The following is a 7,239-nucleotide window of genomic DNA, read 5'->3' on the forward strand; positions in this document are numbered from 1 at the left end:
ATTATTAATATTATATCATTATTAATATTATCATCTTTTTCTTTCTATATAATAACAATAGTATATTACAATATTTTATTAGTGTATACCACTATACTACTACTGAGCCCATTTAATAGTTAGGATCATCTTACTCCGCAAACAGATAATTTAGAATTCATCCAATCTGTACAAATTTGCTTTTTCTCTGAACAGGTTTGTACCTACTTTTTAGACTGGTCTTCTGTTTATCTCATCTCAGATCCAACCTTCAGTCACATTCATTCTCTCTGTTGCGTGGCGAACCAAGTAGTTTATTATTATATATTTTATATTTTATTTTGTATCCATCAAGGGCTTCGGGTGATCTGCAGTTTCACCCTTTCCCAAGCTGGAGACATTTACCTTTTCACACACTTTCCTTGGCTGAACAATGACACAGCCCTAATGTACCTTATGCATCTCTCTATTTTATTTAAAAGGTTTTCGTGTGAATTATTTCCTTTTATTCATTTTATACATTCTGGGCATGGTCGTCATGCCAACTATGTGTCATTGTTAATATCAGTTTACAGGTTGTTATCCTTCCTATTATTAGTTTCAATACATTAAAAATAAGTTCTAATGTAATTTTGTCTTTGTTTATTTTATTTTTGTACTTCTTATATTTATATCTATTCGGTGGGGTCTGTTTCCAACCTTTTTAAACTACTTTAAACTACTTTGATCTCTAGTTTTCACTTAATAAGGGTTTTATCAGTCACTGCACTGTAGTGTGACCTGATGCTGATTTTACTATTAAAGTATCTTCTGAGAATTGTACTTCCTGTGGTTTTCTGTGGATTTTCACCTAGTACCTTTTTATCTAACATGTTTTGTGCCTCTGCATAAGGACCAGGTTGAGGTCTAAACGGATCACAGGATTGTTTAAGGGGGGTCGCAGCAGCAGGAGTGGGGGTTGGCTTCAGTATTGATGCTGCTCCAGGGAGTGGTGCATATGGTGGGGGGTTTGATACTTCTGCGTCACTTTTGTCATTTTCATTTGGCTTTTTCTCATTGTTTAGTTCTGTTTGGAGGGTCTCTTTTAAAGTGGTCACTGCAGAGGGATTACATTTTCCCTCCCACGCAGGGCAATTTTAATTTCTTTGGGTTTCTCCATCTATTCATACTGATTTGTCCGGCGCCTGGACATTTTTTTCTCTAACCACTGCTCGTCAGCAGTGAGTTTTGTTGATTTGTTACCCATTTTCTCTCAACTTATAGATATATTTACGTTTACACACACACACCCGTGGTGCTTTCTCTGGCACGAGGAATGAGAGAGGTTATTAACACAGCCTTCTACTTTCAAGCTATTCTTGAAAGCGGTGTTAATTTTATGTGATGAAGCACAACCTTTTTCTCGTTCCACCAGTACTTGAGCAACCAACGGTAAACAATTCAGTAGAGTAGTTCAGCCTTCTTAATGTGCTGTGAAATCAACTTACTCCACCAACAAAACAGTAAAAAAGACAAATATTGCGCGCTCTAATGGTTATTATTATGACACTTTCCCTCTAAAATAGCTACCAGCCCTTTTTCAGGCGAGCATTTACTTTTAGAGCTTTTCCTATAATAGCTACCAGCCCTTTTTCAGGCGAGCATTTACTTTTAGGATTTTTCCCCTATATTAGCTACCAGCCCTTTTTCAGGCGAGCATTTACTTGTGGGAATAGCTACCAGCCCTCTTTCAGGCGAGCGTTCACATGTGGGAACAGTGTCAGTTCTTAATTCGTTTTTTTTCGCAAAATGTGGGTGAGTGTTAAATATTCACCTGAGTTATTGTGTGGTTGCTTAGTTCTCCTCCATCAACCCCCAAAGTCGTGGGCCTCTTATAAGAACGCTGGCCAGAACCCGAATTTCACGTCTCTGGACTTTTATCCTCTCCTAAAAGACCTCCTGCTAACAGTGGTGACACCAGCAGCACTACCAACATAAAAGTTCAGGTTTTGCTCAAAAACTTCCCTGAATTTTGTCCACAGACTTTGGACAGAAGTGACTTATTGACTCCTATCGGACTGACAGCTGAGGTAAACATGCTGAATTAATTATTGCTGAGCACAGACAAAGTATTTGAATAATATCACCACTTATAATTTGTGTTATTTTACCCTTTTTACATCCGAGTCACCTCAAACATGTTAAAATAAAGTGTTTCAAAAAATGATTTTCTCCACAAACAGTAACAGAAACAACAGATATTAAGATTTTCTATTCTAGGCTGAGGAGCTTTCAAGACATCTTAAAGCTAGCTGTAAGCACTGGCAATTTTACTGTTTGCCTGAGCAGCTGAGTGTTAAAAATCTTTGTGCTTATTATTACTGGATGTTTCAGATTTGCTCCACACAGTAACAGCAGAAACCTGATGACCCACTAAACATCTCTGAGGGAACACTGACCAAAAGCATGAGGTCTCTGGATATCACCACAGACATTTTTGTCAAGTTGTGTTTTCTGCTGTCTTTGAATGTTGTGTTTGACTTTTAATGAATTTGATGAAATTAGATTTTTTTTATTCTTCACTGCAAGAAGGTCCTGGGTTTGAATCCAGTTTGAGGCCTTTCTCTGTGGATTTTGCTTTTTCTTCCTGTGTCTGTGTGGGTGCTCTCTGTGTACTCCAACTTCTTCTCACAGGTTATTGTAGTTATTATAGTATATATTTTATTTCTATTTAGTTTCAGTAAGTTTCAAGACTGTTCTTGTTTCAATTTATTGTTTGAAAATGTTTAGTTTGAGTTCAGTTTTATTACTTTTATATATATTTTTTAAATTATCGTTGTATTTAGTGCAAATGTCAGAGGCAGAATGTAGGGAAACCAGTGCAGGTATTACAATAGAAACGTTTCACTTTTTTGAAAACAGTTGAGACACTTGTCTTGTAGATGTTCAGTGTCTCAAACACATCCATCAATAACATGTCAGCCACATTGTAATAACATTTTTACCAAACTAACAAATACTGAAACTAAGGCTATTTTCTCTATAAAATGACTTCTATTTCAAATTAGTTCACTTAATCGTTTCTGTTGTTTGTTGTTTTTATTTATTTAACTAAAATATTTGTATCTAGTCTTAGTTTTTAGTTTAGTTTTAGGTTACTGTAATAACCTTAGGAACCTGTTCGGGTGTACTCTGCCTCTCGCCTGAGAGAAAGGCTCCAGCAACCCCGAATTGGATAAGCAGAAGAAAATGGATGGATGGAGATTTTTAAGTATTAATTCCTCCCAGGGTCATTAAGGTTCTAATTGTGAGGCTCTAAACCAAATGGCCAGCACTCTGTCCAAAAATGTTTTGATGTCTTTTATCCCTTATGTTGTATTTGTTCATTATTTGTAGACCCTAATTATATAGAAATTTATACAGCTGTAGAACAACAATGTTACAGATTTTAATTGGAAATGGAATTAAATTAAAAATTATTTAATTTTCTATTTTATCTATTTTGTTACGCGGGCATTTTGCCGTACCACGGGCAGAAATATTGCCGTTAAGTGCCTTCGTAACTTGAATTTTTCGTTAAATGGGGTCTTCGTAAGCCGGGGTTCCACTGTACTTTCCTTCATACACTTCATGCATAATCATGTATTAATTACACATGAATGTTGTGCGTTTACCAATCACAGCATACTTAATATAACTTCTTTCTTAATCATAGATGGCAAACTCAGAGAATCTCACATCTCTTAGACTTCCACAATATAAACTTGATTAACTATTTGGGTGGCTGTAGCTCAGGTGGCAGAGCAGGTCAGCCACTAATCAGAAGGTCGGTGGTTCGATCCCAGGCTGCCTCCTGGCTGCATGCCAAATATCCTTGGGCAAGATACTAACCCCATGTTTGCCTACTGGTGGTGGTCAGAGGGCCCGGTGGCGCCAGTGTCCGGCAGCCTCGCCTCTGTCAGTGCGCCCCAGGGCAGCTGTGGCTACAATGTAGCTTGTCATCGCCAATGGGTGAATGACTGAATGTAGTGTGAAGCGCTTTGGGGTCCTTAGGGACTAGAAAAGCGCTATACAAATGCAGGCCATTTACCATAACTATTTACAAAATAATATTTAAATAAACTCAATTTTATCACTCTGTATCCCGATTCCCATAAAAAGGCTGGATGTTCAGTCCTTTTTTTCCACTTTTAGACAGAGACGAACCAGGGGATCTCATTGTCTTTAGTACTTTGAATCTGGAATGAAACTCATTTGTTTTCATTTTATTATTTCATTATTTCATTCATTATTTCATTTCATATTATTAAAACAAATTTCCCACGTGTGGGACTAATAAAGGTTAATAAAGGTTATCTTATCACATCACAAACTGCAGATATTTTATGTGGCCCTACAAATGTTTTCATGCTGTCCCTTTTTGTGTTTTGCATAATTTAAAATTAATACAGCAGGCAGGAAAAGAATGCATGTTTGTGTGAACCACAATCATTTTATGTAGCAATAAAACATTTGAGTATGTTCAATACGCCATTCTAAAAACACAAACACTGATTCAGCAACAAATTAGAGCCAAGATTTATCAATTCTTTTTGCTTTAATTGTCAGTGAATTTATCAGGTATACACCATAATTCAGCAAGTCAAACTTAACAGTTGCATATTATTTGTTGTTCGAGGGTGGGCTGTTAACTATGACAGAGAACATTTACAATTTATATTTTTATTAGTATTTGTAAGGATTAAAAATGGTAGTAAAGATTTCAGACTGAGGTTGTTGTTTTCGGCCCTGAATATCTTAGAAATATGGCACCTAACCAGATTTTTACTCTGGATGGCATTATCTTCACCTCCACTAACACTGTGAGGAACCTTGGAGTGATTTTTGACCAGGATATGTCCTTCAATGCACATATTAAACAAATCTGTAGGGCTGCTTTCTTCCATTTGCGCAATATCTCTAAAACAGGGGTGTCGAACTCCAGGCCTCGAGGGCCGGTGTCCTGCAGGTTTCAGATCTCACCCTGGGTCAACACACCTGAATCACATGATGAGTTCATTAACAGGCCTCTTGAGAACTTCAAGACATGTTGAGGTCATTTAGCCATTCAATCAGCTGTGTTGGATCAAGGAAACATCTAAAATCTGCAGGCGGTAGCAGTTTTTGATACGGGCGACACGGGCGGTTGCCCGGGGCGGCATCGTGGTGGGGGGCGGCATCACGGGCATCGGCAAAAAAAATAAAAAATAAAAATTGTTCGTACTCATTCTGCCCCGACGTCATGCCAGCGCATACTGGGGTTTACTATCGCCCATTTGCGGGAGTAAGGGCATCTCCGCTACATACAGTCCAGTATATAGAGAGACGAGACGACGAGGCTCCAGTTACAGCAGTGCAAGTAAACAAACAATAAATATAAGAAGAGTAAGAAAATAAATATACACTCTAGGACTGGGGGTAAAGGGATCAATAACAATTTAAAATTTATATTTTATAGTTTGATGATTTAAAGTCTCACACACAACCCGTCGAAAGGGCAGGGGGGCGGCTACTTCCAGAGCACATTTAATTCATAATGTTGTAAATCCAAGCCCATTATGTATTCATGATTTGAATCCTGGGTTGTGTGAAATCCCAGAAATAAACCCTAGACAAAGTGAATCTGTGAACTAAGGTGTAGGTCTGTTAGGTTATGTTGTGGTGATCCTCGGGTTGGGGAATGGGTGGTCATACTGGAGTGCAAAATTAAAACCAAGATGGACAAGAAAAGTTGAAAGCCATCAGGTGCTCAGTTTAGAAAAAGAGAAAAGAAGAAGAGGAGAAACGAGCAAAAGATACAGGTAAGCAGATGTGTCATTGGATAATGGCAGGTCATGTAGCCTGAAACTATCAGAATCAGAATACTTTATTAATCCCTAAGGAAATTATGTGGGTTACAGTTGCTCCAAGAAGAAATGGTAAAAATAGTAACAGTAACAGACTAAACTCCAAACAATACATTATGTTACAGATTTGAATATTAATTAGTCATTGTCAATTGTTGATTTGTCCTGTTCTCATTGTATGACAAATTATGATAGCTGTCTGGTAGCTGTTTGCATACTATGCATGTGTGTGTGTGTATGTTTCTCTGGTGAAATTCAGTATGGTTCTGACAACAGTTTTATGTTTGTTATGCTTTATGTACAATCCTTAATATTTATACACACATTTATACACACACACACACACACACACATAAAGTTTTATGTGTCAGAGGGAATGTTCGCCCAGGTCGCCAAACAGGCTAGGACCGCCACTGCGTGCAGGACACCGACCCTCAAGGCCTGGAGTTCGACACCTGTGCTCTAAAATTAGAAATATCCTGTCTCAGAGTGATGCTGAAAAACTAGTTCATGCATTTATTACTTCTAGGCTGGACTACTGTAATTCATTATTATCAGGATGTCCTAAATTATACCTATTATATTGGTATAATAGCTCCTTGTTAAATACAGAATTGAATTCAAAATCCTGCTCCTCACATACAAGGTCTTAAATAATCAGGCTCCATCTTATCTTAATGACCTTGTAGTATAGCACTTTGCTCTCACACTGCAGGCTTACTTGTTGTTCCTAGAGTATTTAAAATATTAGAAGTATTATTTAAAAGTAGAATGGGAGGCAGAGCCTTCAGTTTTCAGGCCCCACAATATAGAACCAGCTTCCAGTTTGGATTTGGGAGACAGACACTAACTCTTCTTTTAAGATTAGGCTTCAAACTTTCCTTTTTGCTAAAGCATATAGTTAGGGCTGGACCAGGTGACCCTGAATCCTCCCTTAGTTATGCTACTGGGGGATTCCCATGGTGCATTGAGTGTTTCTTCTTCAGTCACCTTTCTCACCCACTATGTGTTAATAGACTTCTCTGCATTGAATTGTACCTGTTATTAATCCCTGTCTCTCTTCCACAGCATGTCTTTATCCTGTCTTCGTTCTCTCACCCCAACTAGTCGCAGCAGATGGCCGCTCCTCCTGGAGCCTGGTTCTGCCAGATGTTTCTTCCTGTTAAAAGGGAGTTTTTCATTCCCACTGTCGCCTAAGTGCTTGCTCATAGGGGGTCATATGATTGTTGGGTTTTTCTCTGTATGTATTATTGTAGGGCCACCTTGCAATATAAGGAGCCTCGAGGCTGTTGTTGTTGCAATTTGGTGATCTATAAATAACACTGAAATGAAACGAATAGTAATAATAAAGAACTTTTTTTTAAAAAGTCTTCATCACCCAACATTGTTTCACGCC

Source organism: Perissodus microlepis, chromosome 4 (assembly GCF_051167445.1).
Source record: "Perissodus microlepis isolate ML-2025 ecotype Zambia chromosome 4, ASM5116744v1, whole genome shotgun sequence".
NCBI lineage: Eukaryota > Metazoa > Chordata > Actinopteri > Cichliformes > Cichlidae > Perissodus > Perissodus microlepis.